At 42.5% G+C, this 14,470-nt stretch overlaps 1 protein-coding gene across 1 annotated transcript in view; it reads right to left on the bottom strand.

The window, feature by feature from the left end:
- Positions 1-14,470, bottom strand: part of LOC124620022 (RNA-binding protein 42-like) — a 346,561-nt gene that overhangs the window by 317,094 nt on the left and 14,997 nt on the right.

Consider the following 14,470-nt stretch of genomic DNA (forward strand, 5'->3'; position numbering starts at 1 on the left):
AAAAGGGTTTATTGGCCTACTGCGGAAAAAACTTAACATGCCGAATTTACCTTCCGTTCATTGTTTTGCACACCAAGAGGCTCTTTGTGTGAAAGTTATTGGTCTTCAAGATGTGATGAAGGTAGTGGTGCGTATCGTGAACTACATTCGTTCTCATGGACTCACTCATCGACAGTTCAAAGAATTTTTGATTTCCTTTGAAGAGGAGTATCCAGATATTCCCTACCACGCTGAGGTGCGCTGGCTGAGCAAAGGGAAAGTGATTTCCCGAATTTTTCGACTACGCCACACTGTGGCTCAGTTTTTGGAGAGCAAAGGACGTCCGGAGCCACTTTTTCATGACCCTGAATGGGTAGCTGATTTAGGATTTTTAGCAGACATTATGGCTCTCCTAAATGATTTAAGTCTGAAACTCCAAAAAGAAAACAATCTCATCAACGATATGATCAGTAAAATAAACGCTTTCCAGTATAAACTGAAGCTCCTCAAAAACAACCTTTCAGAGAAAAATACGCAACACTTTCCTGGACTAGGTAAGCGAGATATAAATTGCACCTTTATTAAAACAGCCTGATTTTTATAACCACTCTAATCAAGACGGTACTATGTTTTTGTTTGACAGCATCTGTGCAGGAAGGAGCGCGCTTTGAAAATACGTCGAGGTGCTACAATCCCTTGAAAATGCGTTTAACGACCGATTACAGGTAATATGCCGGTATATGACATCAAGCTAAATAAAGGAGATTGCGTTACATATGCAAATGTAACATTACATTAAAACCAATATTACACATTACATGTTTATTAAAATCTATCGCATTTTAGTACTTTGAAACAACGGCTTACATTACTTTCATTTATTAACAATGGCTTTGTTATTGTTTCAGGAAATTACCTACCTGCAGCAAATTCTCGATGTTTTTGTGAAACCTTTTTCGATGGATATTGAAAGTGCGCCTTCAGATTTGCAAAGCGATGTTCACCGAAAGGATGTGTTTCACAATACAAAAGGTTTGCTCCAATTCTGCCAGAATTTGCCGAAGGAAGAATTTCCCAAGTTACACAGAGAAGCAGCGAAGATTATTTCTATGTTTGGTTCCACTTGTGTATGTGAAAGGTTTTTTCTGTTTTGCCTTGCACAAAAACTAGATTGCGTGTGAGTATTTCTAATTGTAATTTGAAAAATTATCTCAGAATTGCTGTCAGCCAATCTCTTGTTCCAGATCTTAGTAGCATAATTGCAAATAAAATAAAGAGCACATAGGAAGATACATTTGTGTTGAAACCAAATTTAAAAATGATACCATTACAGTTATTATATAAATCTCTTTTGTACCGGTACACTAAACTAAGCTCTCCACCTAGTGTACATTAGTATTTGGCAATGACGAAGACAACAGGCTAAAAGCTTTGAAACAGGTTGAGACAGGTGGCGTGAGCGACACAAGCTAAGGAAGTGAGAGGCAGCGCTGTTGCGCAAAGCCGAGTAGTGGGGGGTCTGCACCGTCGTCAACATAGCGCAGCCGTCTTCTGCACTCTGCACTGTGCGATGCACTGGTGCATGCACCTTGTGCGGCCCTGATCTAGACACTGAAGAATAGACAGCCATGCAGAGGAGTAAACTATGCTTCCATAGTTCAATTTCGAGCGCACTAAGGCACGATATAGGCAGAGAAGGACCACTCGGTCCGCTGCCCAGGAGGTACCAATCATAACATGAAGGGTGTTGAGGGTCTGAAGACAGTGAGCCAAAAGATATAAAACATGGGGAGACCAGTACAGTTTTCTGTCAAACATAAGTCCTAAGATTTGACAACACCTGCAAATGGAAGGTCAACAGGGCCTAGAAGTAAGGAAGGTTGATAAAACTCCATATGATGCTAAAAACTTACAAAGACGGTCTTACTGGCAAGCTGGTTTCAATGCTCCATGAGTGGAGGTGACCGAGACATCCTTGAAGAAGTTGTTCAAGAAGGCTGGTCCATTGAGAGTTGTAGTAGATTGCAAAATCATCAACAAAGAGGGAGCCCGAGACATTGGACAGGAGACAATCCATAACTGGACTTATGGCAATGGCAAATAGTACAACACTTTGCATGGAGCCCTGCGGCACCCCGTTTTCTTGGGGGAAAGTACAGGATAGAGTAGTGTTCACCCGTACCTTAAATGTGCGCGCTGTCATAAATTCGCAGATGAGAAGGGGTAGCCAACCTCAAAAGCCCCAACAGAACAGCTTGCGGAGGATGCCTGTCCTCCAACAGGTATCATGTGCCCTCCCCAAATCGATAGTTATAGGCTACATATTTGATTTTTTTGTTCGCATTTGTAATTAGATATGAATATGATGCGGAAATTAATTATTAGTTCATTGAATGGTGCAATGTGTGATGATGTGGCCACAGCATTTAAGTTCCTCCAGAGTTTCTTTTTATTTTTTTATTGTAGTATGTGTGTTTATACTTTATATGCACGATTGTGTTTTGGTTGTATACAGAAATTGCCATTAATAGAATTTTTTATGAATTTGTGGGTTGTGTTATTAGATGCAGTTCATAACAATTAATTAAGATTGATGGGTACCATGGAGTTTGTTCTAGCTATTTTCGTCAAGTTAGGTCTTTGATAATACTTACATGAGCAAGATTTGGTATTATGGCATCAGGGAATAATGGTTTTGATCTTAATATTTGCTACTCAACATTCAAAGAGTAAATGATAAGGAATTTATCGTAAATAATTTTGGACTAGAGAAAAAGTTTTGCTTTTTTTGTCTGAATGAATATTGCGCTTCTGAGAGTAAACTAATAGTTGTTAAATTTGATAACTATAAAATATCGAATAGTTACTGCAGAAAATTGGTGTGGCAATTTATGTTAACCACTCACTCAGCCATTAGATTGGAACTAAACAGATTTTTTTGTGTGAAGAAGAGAACTTTGAAGCTGCTGCAATAGTTACTGACAGTTTTAAGTTAGTAGTAATAGCATTGTACAGATACGAAGAGACATCTCAATGTATTTTTAGAAACATTGGACATCTGTTAAACATGTTTAAGGAGACTAGTTGGATACATTACAATATTTTAATAGGTATAGATTTGAATGCAGGTTTTGATGCAACAACGCATGAACATAATATCACTGAACTAAAATCCTAGCTGGACCTGGTAGTCTAGTGGTACAGCATTTGACTGGAATCCAATCAAATCTTGGTATCAGATTTTTCAGTCTACTTTGTAACGTGCATTCATCTCTTAACGGTGTAAGAAGTCACCAAAAATGACACGTGGTTCTGATTACATGCTAAACTTTAGGTCCTCTTTTTCCTGTTGGATAACTGGAGTAGGATAGGGACAGCAAGTCGTCGAAGTGGTGCCCACCTGAAAGACTTGCACAAGGCCAGTGAGGCACATAAAATTATTATTGTAGTAGTAGTAGTAGTTGTTGTTGTTGTTGTTGTTGTTGTTGTTGTTACTGTTGTTGTTGTGGTGGTGGTGGTGGCGGTCTTCAGTCCAGAGACTACAGATGCAGCTCTCCATGCTACTCTATCCTGTGCAAGCCTCTTCATCTCCGAATAACTACTGCAACTTACATCTGCCTAAATCTGCTTAGCTTATTCATCTCTTGGTCTCCCTGTACGATTTTTACCATCCATGCTTCCCTCCAGTACTAAGCTGGTGATCCCTTGATGCCTCAGAACATATCCTACCAACCAATCACTTCTTCTTGTCAAGTTGTGCCACAAATTTCCCTTCTCCCCAATTCTGTTCAGTACCTCCTCATTACTTACGTGATGCACCCATCCAATCTTGAGCATTCCTCTGCAGCACCACATTTTGAAAGTTTTTAGTCTCTTCTTGTCTAAACTGTTTATTGTCCACGTTTCACTTCCATACATGGCTACACTCCATACAAATACTTTCAGAAATGACTTCCTGAACTTTAAATCTGTATTTGATGTTAATCAATTTCTGTTTGTCAGAAACACTTTCCTTGCCATTGCCAGTCTACATTTTATATCCCCTCTATGTGACAATCATCAGTTATTTTGCTCCCCAGATAATAAAACTCATTTACTACTTTAAGTGTTTCATTTCCTAATCTCATTCCTTCAGTATCACCTGATTTAACTCAACTACATTCCATTATCCTTGTTTTGCTTTTGTTGATGTTCATCTTATATCCTTTCAAGACACTGTCCATTCCATTCAGCTGCTCTTCCAGGTCCTTCGCTGTCTCTGACAGAATTAAAACACCGTCAGCAAACCTCAAAATTTTCATTTCTTCTCCATGGATTTTAATTCCTATTCCAAATTTTTCTTTTGTATCCTTTACTGCTTGCACAATATACAGATTAAATAACATCGGGGATAGGCTATAACCCTATCTCTCTCCCTTCTCAACCACCGCTTCCCTTTCATGCCCCTCAACCCTTATGACTGCAATCTGGTTTCTGTGCAGATTGTAAACAGCCTTTCGCTCCCTGTATTTTACCCCTGCCCCTTCAAAATCTGAAAGAGAGTATTCCAGTCAACATTGTCAAAAGCTTTCTCTTAAGATAAGTCATGGGGTCAGTATTGCCTCGCAAGTACCACCCTACGGAATCCAAACTGATCTTCCCCGAGGTCGGCTTCTAACAGATTTTCCATTTATCTGTAAAGAATTTGTGCTAGTATTTTGCAACCGTGACTTATTAAACTGTGAAAATTATTGAACTATCAGTTTAATAAGTCACAGTTAAATAAGTCAGAAAATTATTATTGTAATTAAAAACCCACTAAGATAGTGCAATTTACGCTCTGCCAACAACAGGTCCACAAGAAATCATGCATGTCTCAACAATATTTTTTGTCAATTTTAAAAGTACACAAGAATCATGTGATGTGAAAGTGTTTCCATTTTCTGATTATAATTCTGTGTCTTTAAATCATCCATATTGGTAATCCCACTTACGGAAATAATATAACTACGCCTGTCGCAAAAGTTGCAGCCACAAGATTTGGCACTGATGATAAAACTGACAGATTTTGTAAATCCCTTGCTGAGAGAGACCATTTTGGCCAGTTTTATGGTCACACACATAATATCATAAACTGCAGACTTTCACAGTTGGTGTTTGCTGCATTGTTGATATTTGATTTATGGGCATAAGGCCGTGGTCCAAGGCATAATTCTCTGCCTAGAGTTTTGACTTTTACTGCTGGCGACTTCACCAGATGCTTTAACAACTCAGAAGCTGTTACAGACTCAAAACAAGCTCAGAAAGCCAAACTGTTTATATGTAGCCACCCAACAGCCGGTTTGTAACCTCATTGGATAGCTGCCCAAGATTGCAGTGTCACGCCGACATATGCTTTGGGGCTGGCAGTGGTGAAGATGAAGGGGGAAGAAGGAGAAAGGAAAGAAATGGGAAAGAAATCATGATATCAGCTGCATCGGAGCTTCACACAAAATCAGCAGTGATGAGTGAAAATGTGCATCGGATCGGAATTCAATCCCAGGATCTCTTGCTTACCATGCCGTTGTGTTAACCACTGCGCCATCCAGACACGGTGTTTATCACAAATATGCGGACTATCTCAACACGCTCTGTGGACGACTCACATTCCCATTGTTGCAATAATTCGTATTGATACTACAACTAAGTCTACTGCAACGTCTTTGCAGCAGCAGCAGGTACCTCCTCGTGATGTTCTCGGTTATCGGACATTCATGGTCACTATGTCTCAAGTTCGTGGTGTTGGAGAAACGTTGATAATTTTTTTTATTGATAAACCATTGTGTGTTAGGACCCGTAGGTCTTGTAAACTTCCTCATGACGAAAATATTTGTGTCTTTATTTGTGGTAGAGGTGTTGATATGAAATGTAAAATTGTTGGCAATATGACTGTATATAATAGTATGTAATAAAGTGTGGTACATCCTCTGAACGCTAGGCATAGAGCCGTATCCTTTATTTTAATAAATCACATGACAGCAAAAAAGAAACCTGTTGGGTCAGTATGAATACCCCTCCCAAACATCCCATACTCTAATATCTTGACCACCTGCCAGCCCAGTCCGCGTCGCGCCTAGCGTTCCTCAGCGCAACGGCGGGATAAGCGCACCGCTGCTTCTCGAAATTTTTCTAAGTCCGCGACCTTGGATGACGTGTCAGCTATAAATAGCGCGTTTCCGGTAGCTGGCGCTTAGTCGGCAGCATGCCTCGTCGGTCATAATAAGATAAATCTGAAAACCATCTTTAATATACAAAAACAAACTGTTAGAATAATTACCATCAGTCCAAGGCCAACACCCTCCAAACAATTATTTCAACTGCTTGATATTCTACTCTTGCCATGCCTCTACTTACAAAAAAGTATAATTAATATAAAAAGGTACTGGAAGTTCAAAACTAACTCCAATCTTCACTCTTACAATACAAGTATGTGCAATGACATCCATATAAAAATGGAAAACACGGTTTTAGCACAAAAACAAACCAACATTTAGAGTACTAGATACTACAAAAAAACTCCCAAAACAGATAAAAGAAATAAAAAAGGCCTTGTTTAAGAAAGCAGGATTCAAATTTTTAATAACAAATTGCTATCACGGAATCAATGAACAGTTGTAATAAACTTGTAGCCAATAACTATATTCGTTTTCAATATGTCAATAGTGTTTTTGATCAATACTTGCCATAATGTGAATGGGAGGCTACAGAACTCCAACTTTATTTGTACATATATGTTAACTATGTACAGCATTCAAAATACCTTTTTGTAAATAAGATTTTTATGTGAAAATGTCAACTAATTATTCCATATAAAATACCTATTTCATACATTTTTGTAATTAATCAGAGATGTATAAGCAATTCTGCAGGCTACTGCCACTAATATCAAAAACATTTCTGCAGAATGGCAAGAAATTTTCCAGTGTTGGCAAGGAAATGTCCCATATGGAACAAGTTAAGGTAGATGTTCAACAGGGATCTATACTGGGTCCTTTCTTAATCCTAATCATGATTAATGACCTACCATCATGATTTAAATTCAGTACAGTACTGCATACAGATGTTACAACTTTCCTTCACAGTATTAATAATTTCAGAAGTCTTAAAACTTGTGCTGTAAAGACAATTTCTCAAGCAACCTACTGCTTTAAAGCAGATGGATTCTTGCTGAGTAAAAACAAAAATCAATAGATGGGTTTTAGTCTTAAAAAAACAGCTCCAGTAAGATGATCATAATCGTGTTAAGTATTTTGGGGTATACTTAGATGAAAATTTCCCTCAGGATCAAGACGTCAAATATATCACATAGTGAATATACTACAGGGAAACATTCCATGTGGGAAAAATATATCTAAAAACAAAGATGATGTAACTTACCAAACGAAAGCGTTGGTATGTTGATAGACACACAAACAAACACAAACACACACACAAAATTCAAGCTTTCGCAACCCACGGTTGCTTCATCAGGAAAGAGGGAAGGAGAGGGAAAGACGAAAGGATGTGGGTTTTAAGGGAGAGGGTAAGGAGTCATTCCAATCCCAGGAGCGGAAAGACTTACCTTAGGGGGAAAAAGGACAGGTATACACTCGCGCACACATACACATATCCATCCGCACATATACAGACACAAGCAGACTCACATAGTGAGTTGGTTATTCATTTTTTAAGGTGGCTTATGGAGTGTGAAGCAGTAATAAACTGACCAACAACTCCAACCAATTGCCAGTAAACTAGCCTCCCATGCCAAAGACACCAACCTCTTCCATCACCGACTCTCCACCATCCCCACCCCTTTAAGCTCCTGAATCCCTACTCGCACTGTTGGCGCCACCTCCCTACACACTACACTAACATCCCTCCTGCCCATGGTCTTACTGCTACTGAACACTTCCTTTCCCAATGTCCTTAAGACTCCAAACCCACTACCTCTTGCCTCATATACCTTACTAATTTTATCCTACTACTACTTCTCCTTTGAAAAGGAAGTATACAAACAAATCTGCAGCACAGTCATGGGCACCCACATAGCACAGCACAGTCATGGTCACCCACATAGCACCTTCCTATGCAAACCTGGTTATGGGCCATCCAGAGAAGACTTTACTAGCCTCCCAAAATGCCAAATCCCTGATCTGGTTCAGGTTCACTGATGATATCATCATGATATGGACTCAGGGCTAAGACACCCTATCTTCATTCTTTCACAACCTCAACACCTTCTCTCACTTCCACTTCACATGGTCCTCCTCAAACCCAGCATGCCACCTTCCTAGAAGTTGACCACCTCCTCTCTGATGGCTCCATCCTCACCTCTGTTTACACTGAACCCATCGACTACCAACAGTAGCTGCATTTCGACACCTTTAGTCTCATTCACACCAAAAAATCCCTGCCATATAGTGTAGCCACTCGGGGACAGCATATCTGCAGTAACAAGAGCTCCCTCACTCAGTACGCTGGCGGGCTCATGAAGGGCTTCATAGACAGGCACTATCCCCCAGACCTAGCCCACAAACAGATCTCATGTGCCGTTTCCTCTCACATCCGCAATCCTCACGAAACCCCGAAAAACCAGCCACAAAGGAGTGCCCCCTTCGTCACCCAATAACCCCAGACTTTAACAAGAGAACCAAACCTTTCGCCATGGCTTTAATTACCTAACATCGTGCTCTGAAATGAGGGACATCTCACCCGAGGTCCTTCCCATCCCTCCTAACGTGGTGTTCCATCGCCCATCCAACCTACACAACATTCTAGTCCATCCCTATACTGCTACCAATCATCAACACCGTGCCACAAGAATCATATCCCTGTGGAAGACCCTGGTGCAAGACCTGCCCAAACCACCCATCAAGCACTTTCTATTGCAGTCCTGTCACAGGTTTAACCTACCCCGTCAGGTTGATTTTAATGGCAGCTTCGTTACTCGAGCCATCTGGATCCTCCCCTCCATCATCAGCTTTTCTGAACAGTGCAGGTCAGGGTTATCCTTACAACATGTTCTCTGTACTCATAATTATTCCAGCCTCAACCTATGGTAACGTACTGTTCCCACACTGTCCATCCAACAATTTCCACCACCTTTGCCCTATCATCTGCTCCTCATTCTTGTTTCTCACCCTCTTCGTTTGCCTCTCTCTACCAAAGCACCTGCCCATCTTTCCCCACTTCTCTCCTTTTTCACTCCTTTTTTCCCCAGCTCCCTGCCTCACAACCTATTAATGCTGCGCCTGATGGCGTTCTACTCCCTGCATACTCCATCAGATCACGTTCGTCTCACCCCCCACCCGCACACTAGTATCCCTTTCCTTTCCCCACGCCCTCCAGATTGCTGTTTGTGTCTCACATAATAGATGCATTCTGGCCCAAGCTGCTGGCCAGTGATGGTGATTTGAGGTGAGGGGTGCTCAACACCATGGTCATCAGTGTCCTGACGAAATGTCAGCATGCCAACCTCATGGGTGGGGACAAAGGCTGTTCCCACTTGCGGAGCATTTTATAATGTATTAAAGTCTGCCTTCCTTCCCTACGATTTAGGGATGAGGCCTGACAGTTCACAAAATTTCTCCACTCTTGTAACACTGGAATCAGTATCAGTGAGGATGGTGGGCAGACGAACATTGAGATTGAGGGTTGCCCTTACATCAATACATAGGACATATGTTGCCAAAATATGCTGAACTGAAAGTGGCACACCAAAAACTTCACAGAGTGGAGGATCTTCCTGCCACAGGAGGAAGCCATATGTTGAAGGACTATGTCCGATGTGCACTCTGGTAAGCAGAACCTCCTTCCAGCGGTGAGGCTGACAAAGTCTGCCATGTCTGTGTAGTTGATCTGAGCGACCACAGTTTATTTTCTGTCAGAAAATGAGATGATGGCATGCAACGGGGTGGGAACTGACGGACAGCACCATCCTGACATGCTTCCTTGGTGACTTTGGCAGTGACGTCATTTCCCTGTATCCCGATGCGGGCAGGTACCCAGCAAAAGATCACCTCCTTGTCACGGTGTTGGAGCCCCTGTAAGGAGTCATGGATGAGCTGAACCAGCTGGTCTCGTGGATACATTTCGTGAAGTGCTTGTAGCGCACTAAGCAAGTCGGAACAGACAAGAAACCTCTTACAGTGATCCCTGTGAATCCTCTCCAGTGTCATCAGAATGCCATATAATTCCGCATCATAATTTGTAATTTGTTCTGGAAAATGTACTTTAAAAAGAGGACACTCTCTTTCCAGAATCCATTTGTATAAACAACAATAAAACTGTGACATATGATTAAAATGGACAGAAACATAATCTGGAATACAAGTTTTGTAGCATGTCAAGCTTAAAATCACTTTGGGCCTCTGAAGACACCAAGGTGGCAATGCGTTCCATCTCTGGCTGTGTATTTGGATGTCTTATAGATCCAGAGCCTTGAGATTGTCTTTAGCACTTATCCCAAATGGCTTCATCGCATGGGGCCAATTCCTGAACAGTCATTCAAAGGTGGGTTGGACCACTGCACTAAATGCCAATGACTGAGGTGATGCTGATATTTTCAGTGTCTGTCTGTCAATCCAAAAGCATATGTTACCGAATCCATAGCAGTGGTTCACCAGCCTCTGCACACAAACTTGGAACTGGGATAGTCTGAAAGGCACCAGTCGATATCCAAATGCCCTCATGGTGGACAACGTCTAACATCTTGAGCTAGGAAGTATGGCCTGATGCATAGATCATGCTGCCATATCTAAATGTGATCGAACAAATGCCCTATAAAACTGCTGGAAGCGGAACCTGTCAGCTACCCATGTATTTCTGCCAAGACATTTCAAAATATTCAGTGACTGGAAGCCATTTGGCTTTGGCTCTGTCAGGTGTGGGAGTCAAGTTAATTTTACGTCAAATAATAAACCCAAAAAGCACACAGATCCTTGAAAATGTAAAATATCGTCCTCCATTGTGAACACTGATTGGTTAAAACTTCGACAAGCACGGTTCAACCTAACCATGTTATCAGCTCTGGTGAGAACAGAAAAACAGTTATCCTGGCCCAGATTTCCAGCCTCCTAATGGTCAACTGTAGCTGCCTCGTCGACGTCGCTGTCAGATCAGAGGAAGAGCAGAAGATTGTAAAGTCATTCACAAACAGGCATTTGACAGGCCTCCTGACAGCAGAGGAAATGCCCAGGCATTTGACAGGCATCCTGACAGCAGAGGAAATGCCACTGATAGCAAAGGCACACAATGTGAGACTGAGAACACTGTCTTGGGGGGACCCCATTCTCTTGAACATACCAGTCAGACGAGGCATTGCCAACGCAATAACAAAACTGCCGGTCCTCGAGAAAGGATTGAGGATTGGATAAGAAGTGGCAGGCATCCACGTAGTTCTCATTCATGAAGTTGGTGATGGATGTTGTACCTTAAAGTAGCGTAGCAATTTTTTCAAGGTCCAAAAACAAACAAACCAAATGGTTTTGGCATAAGGAGGACTCCTGTTTCGCCATCTCCAGTAGAATTAAGTTGTCAAGGGTGGAATGGTAGCATCTGCAACTGCACGGGGAGTGGCTCAGGTGACCTTGGGATTCAAGCAGCCAGACAAGGTGGCAGTTGACCATGTGTTCTAGAGTCTTATCCACACAACTGGTAAAGGCTACACTCCGATAACTGTCAGGGGTGCTCCAGTCCTTGCCTGGTTTCCAGAATTGAATTAATATTGCCTCCTTTCAAGTAGTGGGATACTGTCTATCAAACCAGATCTGATTGAAACAAGGGAGGAGCACAGATGACGAAGCATGGCATAATGGATTTCATTAAGCCATGGAGCAGCATCTCTGGCTGCAGACAAAGCTTGATCCAGGACTTCCTCATTATGTGAGAAGAAACTGAGCTTCCTCATCTCCACAGTTTTACGGAAAACCTGAAAAGCAGGAGCTTGTCTGGATGATATAGTGACAGTAAAAAAGTGTTCAGCTGAAGCCTGAGCCATGTCTTCTAGTGTGTCCACCAAGACCCCATTACTTGACAAGGCCATAAGGAGAGATGTACTGCCCTTACATGAAATCCGCCTTCTTGAGTACCAAACTTGTGCAGTAGAAGTGGACCGATTAATGAAAGTCGTGAATTCCTTCCAGGAAGCCCTCTTCTGTTCTTATATCATTCAGCTCGCATGTGCTCACACAGATCTGAAGGCATGAAGGTTTTCTGTAATTGGACTGTGTTTGAAGTTCTGCAGAGCTGTTTATCTGGCCCTCATTGCCAACTGACAGTCATCATTTCACCAAGGTGCAGGCTGTCATCTGAGATGGTTAATAGACAGGGGGATGGACACTGCAGCAGTCAATGGCTGAAAAAGACTCTGTAGTTGTGGAAAAGTGTGTCACCTGACCTGCATTCAGAAGGTAGATATTCTCAGAATGGATGAGTCACTCAATCATCCGACCCCTGGGGCAAGTGGTAGCCACGCTCCACAGAACATTGTGTGCATTTAAGTCTCCCACAAGGAGGAATGGGTGTGAAGGTGTCCAGAAGAGTTCTATCAGTGCATCTGCATCCAAAGCATCTTTAGGTGGAGGATACAAAGAACACAATGTGATGTTAAAGGTTCCAAAGCATCTTTAGGTGGAGGATACAAAGAACACAATGTGATGTTAAAGGTTGCTGCAACTTTCATGGCAATTGCTTGTATGATTGTGGTAAGAGGGACAGGAGAAGAGTGGCACTTGTCATCAATGAAAACAGCCACTCCACCTTTAGCCCTGTCTCCAGTAATAACGTCCATCCTGTACGGTGATACCACGTAATGCACGAGTGCCGGTGACTTTGCGATGAGTTTCTAGTAAGCTGATGTAGAACAGTTTCTCCTGGACCAGGAATTGTAATTCTTCCAAATGTGAGCGATATCCATTTAAATTCCACTGCAACACAGAAGTCTCTGTAGGAGCCATTATTGGAGATGGTTGTTCTTTTCTTTCTCCCTCAGAGGCGGTGATTTACAAGGGAGGTCAGGGGGGATGTTAGCCAGTTCCCAGCTCTCCGGTTCCTCCAATTGAAAGTCCATATCCTCAAGAACATAGTCCCCATCAGAGAGGGAGCGAGCTTCCCAATCTGAAGGTTTAACTACCACTTTCTCCGACTTCGAACTACTTTTTGAAGGCTGTTTTTCTTTACTTCTCGTAGGAGTTGGTTGCTTACATTGAGAGGACTGCTTCTGATGGTGAGCTGTGGTATGTGGCTTAGGGGTAAGCCCACTGCTGACAATTTCTGAATGACTTCTGTTTCAAGTGTAGTGTTTCCCCCACAGGTACACTGGTAAGTGCATGTGCTCATACTTGAATCTGTGGTCAGAGTTTGTGTGGAGGCATCAGACTTGGCAGTTGGCATCTTAAGGGCTGATGCAAAAGAGGTAGCAAAAACCAGGAGTTGCATAGCTTTGAAAGTTTTTTTAGCTTCACCATAGGGTATGTCTCTCTTCACTTTCCACTCCTGAATTTTCCTTTCCTTGTTGTAAACTTCACACTTTCTGCTCCACGCTGAGTGATTCCTGGAGTAGTTTACACATTTTGACAGAAGTCTACAAGACCACCCGATTCGTGAACTGAGCCTGCACAGTTGCCACAAGTAGCCCTCCCACTACATCCCAGAGTGGTATGGCCAAATCTCTGACATCTGAAGCATCACATTGGATTAAGAACAAACTAGTGAACCATAAGACAGATATAGTCTGCAAGAATATGTTCAGGTAATTCTGGAGTTTAGTGAATAATGTCACAGATTTTTCTAATTATAGTATTTGAGACTTGTAGCATCGCATTTTAGTAGCTGAACAGTGTAAATTCGCATAGTCGTCAGTCATCTGTCTGTTTTGAACAGCTTGTGAGAAAAAGAGAGGAAAAAAATTGTTAGGGATGGATAGGGACTGAGCCTGTTGCGTACAGATTCAGGGGGAATTGGCCACCGTCCGTAAACAGCTGGAAGCTGCGTTGGCCGTAGTCAACAGGCTCCAGGCTGTTGCCCTGGACCGCGGTAACATTGGGATACCCGAGGTGAGCACTTTGGTACCTACAGAACCTGTAGCATCGCCTGGGATCTCTTGATGCCACTGTGCCCTCAGATTCAGACGTCCCTGACGGTCGACACTTGCCTGACGATGATTGGCGAACCGTGGCGGGGTCACAAATCCCTGGGCGGAAGCCGAAAGTTTGTGCTGGCCGCAAGGCTGTACTCTTATGCCCCCATAACAGGTTTGAGGTACTACACACTGCTGAAAGTACTTCTGAGCCAGCAATGGCGGCCTCATCTGTTGCGGCAGTGGCTGGTCTTCCTGAGAGGTCCAGATAAGCACAGAGGGTGGGATTGCTTGTCATTGGGAGCTCCAATGTTAGGCAGGTGATGGAGCCCCTTAGGGATATGGCAGCTAAGGATGGGAAGAAAGTCAATGTGCACTCTGCGTGCATTCAGGGGCGGAGTCATCCAAGATGTG

The sequence above is a fragment of the Schistocerca americana genome, chromosome 6 (genome assembly GCF_021461395.2).
Source record: "Schistocerca americana isolate TAMUIC-IGC-003095 chromosome 6, iqSchAmer2.1, whole genome shotgun sequence".
In the NCBI taxonomy this organism is placed as follows: domain Eukaryota; kingdom Metazoa; phylum Arthropoda; class Insecta; order Orthoptera; family Acrididae; genus Schistocerca; species Schistocerca americana.